The sequence below is a fragment of the Neofelis nebulosa genome, chromosome 3 (genome assembly GCF_028018385.1).
Source record: "Neofelis nebulosa isolate mNeoNeb1 chromosome 3, mNeoNeb1.pri, whole genome shotgun sequence".
Lineage (NCBI taxonomy): Eukaryota > Metazoa > Chordata > Mammalia > Carnivora > Felidae > Neofelis > Neofelis nebulosa.
In genome coordinates, this window is record NC_080784.1 from 169,748,095 (window position 1) to 169,765,818 (window position 17,724).

Genomic DNA, 17,724 nt, shown 5'->3' on the forward strand with positions numbered 1-17,724 from the left:
ATGTGATGAGAGGAAATCTCACTTGTCTCACTTTAATTATATTTCTATATCCTAAATGGCTCCACAGTTCTGCCTTTTGAATCCTACTACATTACCCTGCTGCATTTGTTTTTACACCTTCCGAGATGATTATATCACACCATTTCTTCACTGCTTACATCTCCCATACTCCTTCCTCATTTCTCACTGTTGGTTGATGACCTTTCTTCACATTTTATTGAAAAATTAAAACATCCAGAAGAAAAGTGATGCATCTTCCTATCACCAGATCTAACAGCCTACATGCAGCTTTGCATATATATGTGTATATGTGTGTGTGTGTGTGTGTGTGTGTATGTACATACAGAGAGTGTGTACACACACACAAGCATATTCTACATTCCCTCCTGACACAGTCTCCTCTCTTCACAGCCAGCCTTTCCACCTATGTAACTAATGTTTTCCTCTTGATCTGTTTAAATTCTGACTCCAATTCCAGTGTGTAGGGGTTTATCCCACTCCACCAAGCAATGTTCCAACACCAGCTGGAACCTTCCAATTTGACTCAGTTCTGACACTATCCACCTGGTGAGAGTGTCACATCGCATGGGTTATAGGCTCAGTCCCACAAGTCTGCTCTCAGCCCCCATTTCAGATGCCAATTGAAATTCCAGGTTGTCACCTCTGTTTCTGACAAACTGGTTATAGATTAGAGGTTCCAATGATCTCCTCCTTGGGTTTGATTAATTTTGCTGGGCCAGCTCACAGAACCCAGAGAAACATTGTACTTACTGGATTTACCAGTTTATTATAAAAAGATATAACTGAGGAACAGCCAGGAGGAAGAGATGCAAGGAATGAGGAAAGGACACCGAGCCCCAGTGCTCTCTCAAGGGGTGTCATTGTCTCAGTAACTCCACAGGTTCACCAACCCAGAAGCTCCCTGATCCTTTTGAGTTTTTATGGAGGGTTCATTACATAAGCATGATTGATTCAGTCACTGGCCATTGGTATTGAATTCATTCTCCAGTCCCTCTTTCCTCCCAGGAGCCTGGGTAATGGGAAGGACTGAAAGTTCAACTCTCTGTTCACAGGTTTGGTTCCCTTGGCATCCAGGCCCCAGTCTGGGGCCTCTCCAAAAGTCACCTTATTAACATAACAAAAGACATCTTTAGGAAATTTCAAGGGTTTTAGGAGTTTTGTAAGGAAACAGGGGTAAAGACCAAATGTATATTTCATATGAGAAATTACAGTTTCATACCTGTCATTCATATCAGAACATAAACATGTCTCATTATCTCTTATCTTTAAATAAAAATCCTTTGAGGGGCGCCTGGGTGGCTCAGTCAGTTGGGTGTCCGACTTCGGCTCGGGTCATGATCTCACACTCCGTGGGTTTGAGCCCCGCTTAGGGCTCTGTGCTGACAGCTCAGAGCCTGGAGCCTGTGTCTCCCCCTCTCTCTGCCCCTCCCCTGCTCATGCTCTGTCTCTCTCTGTCTCAAAAATAAATAAGAACATTTAAAAATTAAACAATAAATAAATAAAAATCCTTTGATTCACTATCATTTTCCAGTTATGACCCATTTCTGTAATGAAAATCTTTGAAAGAAGTGTCTATTGTCTCTCCCAGCACCCATTCTCTTTCTTACAGTCCAGCCAAGATTCAGTACCCTATTCATCAAGGCAACCTTTTTCAAATCAGCAATAACCTCCATATCTTGCAAAATCCAGTGGCCAATTCTAACTCATTTTATTTGGACTCTCACAGGTATTTGGTTATCCTCCTCATCAATTTCCTTCTGCCCCTGTGCCAAAGCACTTCTTCACTAGACTTCTGGGGGCATCTGATGTTCTCCTCGCCCCCACCCTTTATGTCACTGGTGGCTCCTTCTCCATCTCTTTGGGCTTTCTTCCTCTTCTGAATCTCAAATCGCTTCTTTATATATACTCACTTACTAGATGAGCTCATTTAATTGCATAGCTTTAAAATCTAACGACTCCCAAACTTCCATCTCCTATCTAGCAGTCTCCCCTAAGCTCTTGACAGGAACCACAAATCACCCAGTTGCTCAGTCTAAAAACTAGTAGTCTGTCTTCATCACCCTGACTTTTACTTCCAACATCCAATCCACCAGAACATCCTGTTGACTCTGTAATCAAAATGTATCACTGCATGCCCTATTTCAACTCGTGATCATCTGTTACCTAACTGAAGCGATCTTCTTATTGGTCTTTAGCTTCCACACTTTCTCCCCAATAGACTTTTCTACAAACAGCAGGCTTCGTGGTCCTTTAAAAAGGTAAATCAGTTGTTTATCCCAACTCCAAGGCCCCTTTATGGCTTTACTTCATATTTACAATAAAATCCAACAGTTTTCTCATAGCTCAGAAGTTTATTATTCAAAGAGAGGTCTTCAGAACAGCAGCATTAGCATGCTTTGAAATATTGTTAGAAATTCAGAATCCCAGCCCTTGCCCCAGACCAACTGAACCAGAGTCTGTGGGTTTTTTTTTTTTTAATTTTTTTTAATGTTTTTTATTTATTTTTGGGACAGAGAGAGACAGAGCATGAACGGGGGAGGGGCAGAGAGAGAGGGAGACACAGAATCGGAAACAGGCTCCAGGCTCCGAGCCATCAGCCCAGAGCCTGACGCGGGGCTCGAACTCACGGACCGCGAGATCGTGACCTGGCTGAAGTCGGACGCTTAACCGACTGCGCCACCCACGCGCCCCCAGAGTCTGTGTTTTAACAAGATCCTAGATGATTTGTATGCACCACAAAGTTTGCAAAGCACTACTGGAGAGATGAAGGACTTCACTGCATGACCTGATCGTGTTTTGCCTTTCTGGCCTCATCTTCTTCCATTTTCTCCTTTGTTAAACCCTGGTATTCTTGCCACTTCTTGCACCACCATGTTTATCCACCTCAAGATCTTTACTGTTCAGTCTACCTGCAATATTTCTCCCTCTAAATCTTCCATCTTAGTCAGGTCTCTGTTCATGTTTTACTTCCTTAGAGAGACCTTTACCGGCAATTCTTTCTGAAACGGTACACTTCCCCACTTTGCTCAGTCTATTCTATTGCCTTACACCCCTACAGTTCTTACAATTACCTGAAATTATGTTATTATTTGCTTGTTTGCTTTCTATCTCTAAACACTTTGAGGTCAGAGACCTTGTCTCTATAAACAACAGTTCCTAACAAGAATAGCAGATTAATACATATATATTGAATGAATGAATGAATCAATCAATCAATCAATCAATCAATGAATCAATGAATGAGACTGGAGTTTGGTATTTATCTTCATAGTAAAGAAGACAACCAAGTTTGTTCCAACCGTAATAGAAATTACAGTGGCAATGGGAGTGGGGTGGGGAATAGATAATAAACAAGTAAACAATAAATAAACAAGACAATTACAAAGCGTGAGAAAGATACTAAGGTACCTCTTTCTACAAAGAAGGCGGTACTTTAGTAAATGTTGAGCTTTTGTAGTTTATAACCAATTAATGGACCTGTTAGTGAAGTGTGGAATTCTCTTCAGTTCTTGCTCCTTCTATTTGAACTGAGATGGTCCTGCGGACTCTTTGTTTAAGAGACATGAAGTAAGCATGCTGTTTATTTAAATGATTTATTTATAAAATCGACCTATTGCTTAGCGGTGCATTTACATTACAGACTTCAAACTTATTTTTCAAAAGTGCTTTTACTAAAATAAGTTATAGGTAAAAATTGCTCTAAATTCAGGATGTAAGCCAACATTTTTCTAGGCATAGAAACAGTCATACACAGAAAAGGTTTGATGTTTTTACTATGACAAACTATAACCTCCTTATAAAGAGCCACAAAACAAAATACTAAATATTTCATAACAGCAAGAAATAAGAATAAATTCTATTTAATAGTTCCTAATGGCAAAATTATGAAATACATGACAATTAATGTTAAAATAAAAATATATGATTTCCATGAAAATAATTACAAAATACAAGATTCACTTTTTAAGAAGACCAGAATCTGCAGATGGGTATGCTATAGTCCAGGACAAGATACTGAACTTTGTAAAAGAATGTCCCCAAAATAACTGTATAAACTTAATATAATTCCAACTAAAATTCTTAGAATATTTTTATTGGAAGTTGGCAAAGTGATTTTAAGGTTAATCTGAAAAAAATAAGCAAATATATAGCCATGAAGAGTTGGAAATAATCCAAAAATGTATTACAATAAGCAGTGAGTTAAATCAATTATTTTTCATCTCTATGGTTGAATGCTAGGTAACTATATAAAAATAATTTTGAAGAATTGTAACATGAGAAAATATATGTATTAAATTCTTATACTTCTGATATTAACTGAGGACTTACTATGGACTGACTTAGATGCTTGACATTATAAACTCACTTACTCTTTACAGTAATTTTATGAAGTGCTCTCATCATCAGGTCCATTTTACAGATGAGGCTACTGAGTTACCGAAAGGCTAAATCACGTGCTCAGGGTTATTTAACCAGCAAACAGGATTTGAATCAGGGAAGCCTGACTCCAGAGTGCATAACCACAACACCACAACATAATATTGCCGATTACTGAGCAAAAACCCTCACTGCATCTTCATGGTCACCGACATGTCTACTATTTATTCTACTCAGATTTATACTTTCCCTTCAACCTTGGTCAACTAGACAGAACCAAAAACCTTTACCTGATGGAGAATAATAGTACAGAAGAAGAATCCAGAATGTTTGAAAGAAGTAAAATGTTAATTGCATGACTCCTGGGTCCACTTCTGGATTCTAGCAGGAATATGCTGTGCATATGCAGATCTAGTTAGCATTTAGATAGGAAAATCTCAGAAAACATAGGCCTCTTCCTCCATTCCAAGGAGTGAGTGTATTCTATAGATTTGTATGAAATAGCAATATTTTTATTTTCTAATAAATGGTGAAATTTATTTATTTTCAGTAGAGTGTATGTTACAGAATAAATGGTAAAGGGAAAGGAAGCACACTCGAGATGCACAACTAGAAATATATGTTTTTAGTTTAATGGACTCTGACAAATCTTTTCACTTTCCCTTCTCGAATGCTTTCAAATTCTTTTATCTGAGAATGTAACATTTTCCCACTTTTCTGTCTTTACTGGTTGGATAAAAGTTACAGACTATGTGCTAAGGGTAAATGGCACATTTGGAGTCAAGAAATGGCCTTCATTTTTACAGGAATGATTGGGGACATGTGCTGAAAATAAAAGTCCTGAATTACTTAGACTCAAATGCCCCAGTTCACAACAGTTTAACTAGGGCAGTGGCCTTTGCAACATTTGAGGGCAGATGTTTTCCTACTCTGCTCTGGTTCCCAGTGAAGAACGTCAACTGTGAGACCACAGTGACAATCTCCTGCTCCTCTCTTTCTTAGAGCACTGTATGTTTTGTTTTGTTTTTTTTTAACATGATTTATTGTCAAATTGGCTAACAGAGCACTGTACGTTCCATACCATTCCTCAGCGACTCAGTCAAGGATTCGCAGCTTTTCAAATCAGTTTTCATTTCTAAATGGAAGTTTGGAATGATTTAAAAAAACAAAGTTTAAAAGCCAACCAGACTATGTCACAGAGAATCCAAGATGGTGGTAACCGACTACATATTTTCAGGGAAAAAAAAAACTTTTTTTCATGAATATAGGATTCATGGGCTTTTACACTGCTAATTATCCATGCAAAGTGGTAAAAATACATACAAGGACATTGATATCAAAGAAAGAAGAATGAAGGAAAGAGGAATGAAATATAAAAGGAAAGTAGAAAGGGAGGGAGGGAGGGAGGAAGGGAGATAATGGGAAGGAAGGAAGGAAGGAAGGAAGGAAGGAAGGAAGGAAGGAAGGAAGGAAGAGAGGGAGGGAGGAATCCTAGATTCTGGTCCTGGTTTCTGCAGGTAAACAGCTTGCTGACTTTTTCACACGGAAAATGGAGTGAATGATGCAGAGTTTGTAAGGTCCTTGTGAGGTCTAGATAAGATGTTGCACATAAATTACCTAACCTGGTGCCAGGAACATAGTAATTAGTAAGTGGATACTTGTGCCGGCTGTAATAGATCCTCCAGGATGAGCTTTTAAGATAGACTATTTGCTTTTCCATTAAATCATGAATAAAATTATGAGTAAAGGAAGATGACCTTAACTGATATACATACTTAGTGGAAAACAATTGTTTTGAAATAGTAATGCAGTTGATGAGGGGATCATGTCAAGGCTAACTAAAGGTTTTTTTGAAGTGTTACTAGAAATATTAACACAATTTTATGAATTCGAAATAAAGGTCTTTGTTGAAGTTGAATTATTTGTCTACCAAGCAGCTAAACCTCTTTCTTATATTCAAAGTATCCCCCACCCACCACCATCTGCCAAAGCAGGGAGTTCTAGCCTCTCTCTCTCACTCCTGGCAGCTAGTGGCAAGTGAGCTGGGATCAGCCAGTTAGATCGTGTTGTTTAGCACTTGGACTCCTGATAAACGGTGCAAAAGCAGGGGGACAATTAAGGAGTGCTAAAGAACAGCAGGCAAAGGCAGAGCAGGCAGAGGGCCTTCTTGGTGACCTCGTGACCTCATGCAAGGTGGGCACAGCCTCGGTTTCTGCCCAAAACAAGGTGCAGCGAGCTCACTGCCTAAATAGGCCCTGCAATCTGTCTTGCTCTTTAAAGTATGGAATCTATGGGATTTATCCCTATTTAATAAAAAGTGGGGGCCACGTAGATAAGTGGCCATCATGAACTCCCCTCCAAGGGTCATCTGTGGAACAGACGAAAAGGAGAGAGAAGCCAGTACAAGTACAAGCAAGATTGTTCTTTTGTCAAAAGTGTATTAGAGGAACTTTTACAGAATCTTTCCACATTTCTTGGATTCTCTCAGAATTTGATTATTTGTAGAGGTCCCAAAATGCTGTTTAGTGGTTTTATGTTTGATATTCTTCATTTTCCCAGAAGAACACTGGGAATCTCTACTACTGTGGAGAGTCCAAAAAATATATAAAATGTGCAATGATATTTTTATTCCTAGCATTATTTCTGTAAACACTGACAACAAAAGCATTTATTTTATATCTACTTGGATATGACCCTTGGTTTGTCCCTCTGCAAGGAACCACAGAGGCTGGTGTAATACTCTGCACACCTGTAACTTATATTTACCTTATTTATCTGCTCTGAGTCATGAGTGCTATTAAGAAACAATGCTTAATTCGGGGCGCCTGGGTGGCGCAGTCGGTTAAGCGTCCGACTTCAGCCAGGTCACGATCTCATGGTCCGTGAGTTCGAGCCCCGCGTCAGGCTCTGGGCCGATGGCTCGGAGCCTGGAGCCTGTTTCCAATTCTGTGTCTCCCTCTCTCTCTGCCCCTCCCCCGTTCATGCTCTGTCTCTCTCTGTCCCAAAAATAAATAAAAAACGTTGAAAAAAAAAAATAAAAAATAAAAAAAGAAACAATGCTTAATTAAAATGATAAATCAGAAATATAAATAATTCCTCCCTGGTCTGAATTAATCCTTACTTATCTTATTAGAAATACCACTTCCAGGAAGATTTCCCAAATTAAATTCCCTGCAGCATACACTATTCCATAAGTCTTTTCTCATGTATGAACTTTGATAAAATGGCTCCCTTCAATAGCCATTAGTATTTACTTAAACATTTTATTTTCATAAATTATTGTCTTAAAATAATGAAAAATTCTATGTGCTGATCTTTGCTCTCAACCACAGTTTAAACTAACCTTGAGGAGATTCTTTTTGAGCAGAATAAACTAATCCAGAATACTTTAACATTGTCACCAGAAACATCCTGGATCATGTGCACAGCTGCACAGAACTTCAGAGCCAGCAGTCCTGGGGTGGTGAACCATCTTCTCTCTTAAGTGACCTACATCCGCCAACACCAGGTCTCCATTGCAACTCGCATCTCTAGGAGTGGGTCAGTAGAGGTGTTTGTTTATTTTCCAGATTCTTCCACTCTGGCTTTCTACTTTTCTTCCTTCCCTGGGTAGAAGAGGGAACAATATTATGTATGTATACAATAGACTGGAAGTATCTTGAAGAACTAATGTATGGTGGGCATCTATTTTATTTCAGTGTTTTATATCTGAAGTATATATTTATTTATCATCAGAAAAAGCAATGAGACTTTATGCTAATAAAAAAATATAAAGTAAGAGAATCCAAGCCATTTTTATACGTTTCCATGGCATCCTGTATCTACTCCTGTTGTAGGTCTTAAAGATGCATATGTATTTGTCTATATCTTCAGTGGAGTTAAATGTCTTGAAGGTACTGATTGCATTGCTTTGTTAGGGTTGCTATCATGAAGTTGCACAGACAGGGTGTCTGAAGTCCAAGATCAAGGTGTTAGCAGGTTTGGTTTCTTCTGAGACCTCTCTGGTTGGTTTGCAGGTGGCTGCCTTCTCCTCATGTTCTCGCATATTCTTTCCTTGGTCTGTTTTCTATGTTTTAACATTCACTTCTTTTTTTTTTTTTTTTTAATTTTTTTTTTTCAACGTTTTTTATTTATTTTTGGACAGAGAGAGACAGAGCATGAACGGGGGAGGGGCAGAGAGAGAGGGAGACACAGAATCGGAAACAGGCTCCAGGCTCGGAGCCATCAGCCCAGAGCCTGACGCGGGGCTCGAACTCACGGACCGCGAGATCGTGACCTGGCTGAAGTCGGACGCTTAACCGACTGCGCCACCCAGGCGCCCCTAACATTCACTTCTTTAAAGGACACTAATCATACTGGATTAAGGCCCACCCATGTGACCTCATTTTACCTTAAAGGCCCTATCCACAACTACATTCATATTCTGAAGTTCTGTACTTTAACACTTCAGCATATAAATTGGGGAGAGGGGAGCAGAGTTCAGTCTACAACACTCTCCATGTCTAATCATTTTTATGTCCTTGTATCATTTTCTATGCCAGAAAGGTGGTGCTTGTTTCTATCATACCATCTTCTCATCCAAGTAATTTTCTAATCTTCTCCTCAACCTGCTAAGAACAACTATTTTTCTATACTCCCTATAACACACCCCTTCCCCATCATCACCTCCCCCTTTTATAGGATCTTTCAGGATATACGGCCACTGCCAACAGTTCCTTCCCTCTCTGTACACATGTGTTACTTCCCTTCTTGAATTTGGGCTACTTGTGACTTACGGTGGAAATGACCATCATGGTTCTGAGCCCAAACTTTAGGAGGACTAGCTGCTTCTGCTTTCTGGCTCTTGAAACCTTGAGCCACTGTTCAAGAAGTTCAGGCTGCTCTGTTGGCATAAGACACTACACAGAAGAGCACTGAAGTCCCGAAATGGCAGTGATGAAGATGTCTTGGACATTTAGCTCTAACCTTGAGAATATGCTGATAAGAGCTCAAACTAAAAGCACTGTCTCTCCCTGGCCACTGTCTTTTGAGGCCATAACTGCCTTTGTGTATGTTTGATTCACTGAAGCCCCTGCCCCTATTTGACCACTTTGAAAATGGATGGATTACCATTACCTTGGAGAATTACTTCACACGAGCCCAGTACACAGAGGAGGCAATAAAGGCAATCTTGCCTTCTGTCCCTACCCAAGAAGTTAACTGACTCTGTCCAAAGGGAACTCCAAGCCTCTAAACAATTTAATAAAATTAATGTATTTTTAGGACAAACTCTTGCACTTTTAACATAAAACCAATTTCACATAATTTGAAATCTATTCACTGGAGCAACCATCCACAGAATGGTTCTCAAATATCCTTGAACCTGAAATGCCTGTTAAGGTACAATTGGTTCTGTCAACATTCCCTGCACAATTTTAATGAGAAAAAAAATTAAAAGCACACTTCTCTGTACGGCCAGTCATTAATCACTGCAATGATAGCTGGGAAGTAAATTAACTGATAGTATAACCTCTTCCCCTTCAGAAGCTAAGCAATCATAAAGGTACCGCAGGAAAATTGGTTACATCTGAACAAATCTTTTAAGAAGTGATGGTAATTAAAAATGTTAAAATCAAACTTGTTTTTTTGTTGTTGTTTTGTGGGTTTTTTAGTTAAAAACAGAACTCTGAGGACTTCAAATATGGAGGCAGCACTGCAGTTCTTGTCTTTTTCCCACTGTCACGTCCTGCGTGCTTCTCAGGCCATGCCTTTACCCTCTTTCTTGTCACCCTATCCTCCAGGGGACCCTTTTGTATCCACTGAGGACTTAGGATCCTTACTGTGTCCTGCTCTTTTCTCAAGGGACCTACATACCCACGTAGATGGTGTGTCCTGGGCTCCAGCCTCTGAGGTCCTGGATCACTGCCCTAGCCTTTATTTCTCTTCTGTCAAGTGTGTTACTATTACAGCCACACTTTGGACTTTGCTGTCACCAGAATTGTTCCATCTCAAAAGAAAAACTTCATTAGCATCATCTGTTCTTCAATTCTTTCCTTTTGTATTTCAGTATGCTTTTCCCATCCTGAGATACTTCACTCTGGTTACTATTCAGGCCAGATATCAGTGTCTCACCCTCAGCTCCCTAAGTCCTCTGCACCTTCTGCCAACTTGCTTTGCTCAGCTGCATACAACCTTGGTTCCACACCAACTCTTGGTTTCCTAATTTCTTCCTTGGTCTTGTGGGAGCAGCCAGAAAACTGGAGAATCCCGCAACTACATTGATTAGTTTGGTTTCAAGTTTATAAACTAAAATATCAAATGGGTTCTCAAAGCTACTCAATTTTTATAAGTGTAAAACATCTTTATTACACAACTTATGAAAATAAACCAAAAGCAAACTGTGGAGAGAAAATCAACCTATAATATCGCACAGAAAAACTGCCATTAAGATTTTGGTGCCTTTCCTCCCAACCTTATTTCTATGTACATAAAAGACAAATGGTACATATTATTTTCACAAAATGCCCATAAAATGCATTTAGTCTATGGCACGGAACTTATTTCCAATGTCTAACGTTTAATGATATCATAATATCCTGCCTTTTAGACATGTTACAATTTATTTTTAGTTTTCCCTTACTGGTGGATAGTTAGACTGCTAGTGACCAGCATCTCAAAGTTTTTCTCTAGAATGAATTCCTAAAAAAAAGAACCTAGGAGCTAAAGAAAATAGCAGTTTTGATGTTCTTAATGTACTTTGACAAATTGTCTTTGAGAACATTGAGAACAGTAGATACCAGTCACGGTGGAAGTAACAACTATTGTCCTACATTTGGGACACTGAGTCACATACATAAAAGTAGCACTGAGAGCATCTAAAAGGCTTTGTTAAATTAAGTGACCAAAATTTATGTGTATTTCTTTGATTATTAGTAAGATCCAACTTTTTACTTTATAAATTTCTTGGTATCAATGAATTACCTGTTCCCATTTTCTAGATAATCATTTGGACTATTCCTGGCCATCTCACCTTATCATTCCTTTTAGTCTCTCTCAATAGTCATTGTTGTTGTCCAATAGTCAACCACTCCAACTCCACACCTTCCCAATGTTGCTTTTAAATTATATTGAGTTCATTTGGCAAAAATATTCCTTCCACTTTGCCCCCACATTCTGTCTCATGTACCGTGTAGATTTGTTTACTGACAACTCAGGACCATATTCCCCTTTGTGTGTGTTACTTTGCATCCTATGGGCTAGAAACCTTGGAATTACATTTACTGAAATTCCCCAAGAGTATTCCAGGTAAGATTCCAATAAGTCTTTCATGCAAGAAGTAGCAGGCTGAAAAGAAGCAGAAAGCATCATTTATCCTAGGCAGTGGTAGGCAAACATGAGCTTTGGCAGAAGACAAATACAGATGCTCCCCAACTTAGGATGATTTGACTTACAACTTTTTGACTTTAGGAAAGTGTGAAAGTGATACACATTCAGTAGAAACTGTACTTCAAGTTCTGAATTTTGATCTTCCCAGGCCAGCAATATGCCTGCAGTACAATACTCTCTGATGTTGGGCAGTTGCAGCAAGATGCAGCTCCCAGTCAGCCTGTGATCGTGAGGGTAAACAACCATATGCTTATAACCTTCTGTACCCATATAACTATTCTGGTTTTCACTTTCAGTACAATGTCCAATAAATCATGTGAGATATTCAACACTAATATAAAATAGGCTTTCTGTTTCACGATTTTACCCAACTGTAGGCTAATACAAGTGTTCTGAGTACATGTAAGGTAGGCTAGGCTAAGCTAAGATGGCAGATGGGTTAGGTATGTTCAATGCATTTTCAACTTAGGATATTTTCATCTTATGAAGGGTTTATCTGGACAAAACTCCATCATAAGTTGAGGAAGATCTGCATGAGGTTTTCCCACCTTCGGGGTACTCTCTCATCGGTCATCCAATTTGATGGTACGGGCAGTAAAGATTATTACTGGCATTTCCCCACAATCCCATATAAATCAAACTCTCGAATTCTAGAGGCTTTCCTGTTAGGTATCCAGCTCCAGACCAAAATCCTCTGTGATTATGCAGGCTGGACCCCAGGCAATTACAAGGCTTTGCCAAGCAGGCCTCTGAGGGGGAAGCTGCCCTCATCATACCAGGCTTGCTGCATAGCCGGGGCATTGAAGTTCATTGGAGGGAATGATAGTCAAGAAGTCAGGCTCCTCTGGACCAGCCAATGTTCATATGCATATTGTTCATATTCATATAACAGACACTGTTCATATTCATATAACAGACACTGTTATCAGGAGGTGTAGGGTGTCTCTGCACTTTCCAGACTTTTCCGCTGCTAGCTCTTCCCTGAGTCCTGCTTGCCAGCTAACGGGTCCATAAAAAAGGTAAAGCTTTTTGTTCAGGACTCCTCAGTAGTGCCACCCTTATCACATCCACCTGACCCCTGCCCAGTGCCAGTCCTGGAGGAAAAATAGAACGCTGGGAAGCCAGTGTCTCCTTTTGTTTCTGGCTTGCACTTGTGGTAACAAATGAATAAAGGCTTGACTAATTTTTCAGTTTGACTCGTTGCCATAATTGATCATATCACACCTGAATCACTGGACCCCCACATCTTTGCTCTCCTGGTCCTAACACCCTGTGTTAAATCCCTTCCAACACCAAACACCTGGGGTTTCTTCTTTTGTTCTGACAGAATCTTTACTGATACATGTAACCAGTTTTCTTCTTTCTCTCCTGCTTTCCAGGAAGAAATGTTACATTTCCTGCTCAGGGTTAATAGTTCCCTTTCTCAGTCATTTATTAACTTTATCATTTAATCATATTTATTATGCATCCTATACTGTGTTATTATCCCTGGCACTGTGTTAGTTCCTAAGAATATAAGATGAAGACAGTCTACACCCTCAAGGAGTTCATTGTCTTAACTCTATGACACAAATGGACAGATGATTGCAATTCAAAAGTAATCACAGGGTACTATAGGGAAGTGTAGTCAATAGTTATGTAGTCAATAGTTATGTATTCACACAGGAGGTGATATCTTGGGTCAGAAAAAATCATATAATAAAAGTTTGTTGAATAATGCTGAATAGAAATGGGGGTTTGTAAGAGGGTATAAGGCTGAGGAAAATAGGAAGGGGGAAAGACACCATGGCCAGAGGACAAGGGAGATATTTATCTAAGAAAAAGAAAAGAGGAGCACTGTGTGTGTAGAAAACTACAAGTAGCCATGTGTTGTTTGATCATAAAATGTGAAGGAGGGAGGGGAGGAGATGACCTTGGAAATCAGGTGGTGGTCAGCAAATATAATGATTGTATTCACTTTAAGGAGGACTTTGTGCTTCATCTTGAAGAGAATCAGGAGTTATTGAAGAATTCTATGAAGAGAAGTTGTCAACTAAAAAATGAGTTCTTTGAGGAATTTTATGCACCCGTCACAATTAAAATCATCCTGTAACATGGTCTAAAACCTTTCAAATTCTTGGAGGCTTCTTGACAGCTTCCTATGAAGAAGCAGAGACATATGTAAGCATGTAAGCCAAGACATGTATAGAGTAGATAGCCAAAGACCTTGCTTTCAGATTCATTGGTAACCAAATAAATGAACTAAAATTGCAATTCTATGCTATATTCACTCCTAAAATTAGCAAAGATAAAAATGAATGTTAATACTTATGAAGGTGTGGTAATGTAGAAGTTCAACTGTAGTAGTCTAAGTTATTACAGATTTTTCTGGAACTCAGTTTAACAACATTTGCCAAAAGCCTAAAAATGACCGTATGTTTTGACTCAGTAATTCCACTCTTGTGGATAATAATTGCAGACAAGAATTATATTAACACTGGAAAACAAAATGGCAACGACTTATTATGCTGTGAAGAATAAGTGAGATAATGCTTGTAAAACACCTGTAACGCTTCCAGAACATAGAGGAGTTCAGTAAATATTAGGAATAAGTCTTATTTTGCACCTTGATTTAACAGATGCTTAGGCAATAAATAGATGAGTGAGCAAACCACAGTATGTGTTGACTTCCCACTCTGTGCCAGGCCCTATGCTTATTGCTGAACATACAGTTGTGAATATTGTGGCCCTGGTTCTTACATACACACATATACACATACATAAAGAAATGAACATGGTACAGTAAGAGAAAAATAGGAGATTAAATTTAGAGAGGCGAAGTCAGGACAGTACTTGCAGATCAAGTGAGCCTTAACCGAGGACCCTATTATGGTCTGAACAGTTCCCCCACCCCCCACCGATTCGTACGTTGAAGGTCTAAGCCCTAATGTGACTGTATTTGGAGATAGTGCCTTTAAGGGGGTAATTAAAGTTAAATGAGGTCATAGATGTGGGGCCCTAATCCCATAGGACTTGTGCCCTTATAAAAAGAGGAAGAGGCAACATTCTCTGTGTGTACACAGAGAAAAGGCCATGTGGTGACACATCAAGAAGAAGCCATCTTCAAGGTGAGAGTGGTGTCACCAGAAACCAGCTCTGCTATTAACCTCAGTCTTGGACTTATAGCCTCCAGAAACGTGAGTAAATTAATTTCTGTTGTTTAAATCTTTTGTTATGGCAGCCTGAGCAAACTAACACAAATCTGAAGGATGGGAGGAGATGGCCATGTGCAAGGTAAGGGGACAAGCATTTCCAGGAAGAGGGAACCATAGACACAAAACCCAGGAGGCTGAAAAGAGCGTGATGTGCTTGGACAACCAGAGGAAGAACAGTGTGACTGGGGTCCTATGGATCTGTTGTGAATACTGCTTTTTTTTTTTAAGTTTATTTTTATTTATTTTGAGAGAGATAGAGAGCAAGCAGGGGTAGGGGAAGAGAGAGAGAGAAGACAGAATCCCAAGCAGGCTCCATACTGTCAGCACAAATCCCAATGTGGGGCTCAAGCTCACTAACAGTGAGACCATGACTTGAGCGGAAGTCAATAGTCAAATGCTTAACCGACTGAGCTCAACCCAGACGCGCCTCTCCATCATGAATATTTCTGAGATATCATTGTGAAATGAGGCTGACATGACATGATGACTAGTTATGGAAATCACAAATGGATTTGGGGTCTGGTAGACCTGAGTTCCCGTTCTAAGGAGTAAAATGTGATTGATGTCGGAGAAGATACTGAAGTTCCACATGCTGGCAGTGCCTGGGGCACTAGTTACCACTGGGTATGTTCAACCTTTGCATGTGACAAGATGTCAAAACCAAAACAGAGAGCAATGAAGACTACCAACAGGGATCAAACAGACATGCAAGATGCTAGCTAATGTCAGGCACATTTAAGAACCTAGGTCTCCTATATCCATTTCAAGTGTTTTAAAACAACCCCATTAAATGAAATATTTCTCACCCCAAATTGATATGTCATAATTGGACAATGTCACCAATCCTAGATTTCTAGAAAAGCAGTCTCCATGGTATCTGAATAATTTTAAGGAACATAGAAACTGCAAGCTAAATGCATTAACTGTTAATGCTCTCGGCAAATGTATTTGTATCTATAATCTTGATAGTACTGACCAGGCACTGTTTGAAGGTATAGGGTGTGCAGGTCCTGGATCTGCTGCATATGTTGTTTATTCACATTTCACTATAATCTCCAAAAAATCACTTGCATAATTGTAGTAATAATAATATAATGTATATTTATTGACTACTTATCATATATCTAATAGGTGGCTAAATGTTTTATAAAACATCTTTTGTCCATAAGGTAGGCATTTTTAGGTCCAACACATGAAGAAAGTAAGGGAATATGTGGATAAATTACTCAAGGTTATCCAGCTAAAAAAATAAAGTTGCTGAAAATGAACTGGCCTGCTGATAAATGCTTAGCAATTGGGTCTCTGCTAAAACAGGGAATCATTGATCGGTAGCATTCGTGAATTTCTGTGGTGTTAATGCACTCAGCATGGTTGAGTTCAAGCTACAAGGTGATACCACTGAGTTGGGAACAGACACACGGTAGCACGTCATTATACAGCACGACCACCGTATCCATCCATTCTCACAAGCCTGGGTAAGCCAATTCCAGGACACCTCTGTCCAATAGAAGTGTGACTTCTAAGAGTTTGTACACGTAAAAACCCTGCTCTATTTTCTCTCTTTGACACTGGGCTTTAAAGGTAGTACAATAGGCACAACGGGACAGGTATTTGTAAGAGACTGGTTTATGATTGTTCTGCTTTTTTTCATGTTCCATCTCTTCAACTTTACAGCAAGAGGTATATAAGTTTTTTTCTGACCGGTTGGTAGTCAAAAATTGGATCCAACTGGAAAGACATTGGCTTCCTTTGTGAATTCCCAGGACTTCAGAGAGTAGATTGGGAAATGGACCAAAAAAGGCCAATAATTATATATTTAGAAATGTATGGGGTCTAGAACACTAATTTTTTAGAGAGTATGTAGATAAAACAGGTACTTGCTCACCCAACACTTATTGCCAATCTTCTCCCTGAATGCAGAGCCTGAATTTCACCTTTCCCCGTATACTTTGGTACATCTTTGTGGGTCAAGCCAATAATCAAGTCCCATAACTTTTGCCCATGATGGATTTTGGTTTGGGCACATCACACATTTATGGTCAATGAGATGTGAAGGAATGTCTGTGAACCTCTGAAAAGACTTCCTAAGTCTTTAAATGCAAAGACAAAGAAAACATAGTTGCTTTTTCCACTTCCCTTTAAAGGCATAGGGGTATTTGATGCCAGGAGATACAGTTGTGTTACAATAGTGAGGCAGGCTGACTAGCTGATTATGACTGAGTGGGAAGATGGCAAAAACCTGATTATTGCTGCTAAAATAATAACCCTGGAGGGGCACCTGGGTGGCTTAGTCGGTTAAGCATCCAACCATGATTTCAGTTCAGGTCATGATCTCACAGTTTGTAAGTTGGAGCCCTTGTGTAGGGCTCTGCACTGACAGCCTGAAGCCCCCTTGGGATTTTCTCTCTCTCCTCTTTCTCTGCCCCTCCCCCACTCTCACTATCTCAAAATAAATAAATAAACATTTTAAAAAAGAAAAATAATAATAACCCTGGAGTTTCCCTTCCTCAGGGCTTCCTGCTCTGTGAACTAATAAAAATCCTTATTTGTCATTTGAATGGATCTTCTGTTTCTTGTACCCTTAAATCTAGCCCTGTACTATCTTTCCATCCCATTTTTTTCAGTCTCTTTCCTCTGGATTATTTGTTAGATCCTATATTAAATTTTCATAATGGAGTACTTGGCTGAAATTTGACCAAAGATTTGTGAAACTTGGAACAAACTAAGAAAAGAAAAAGTTTACATGAAGTTTAATAGTTTATTTAAT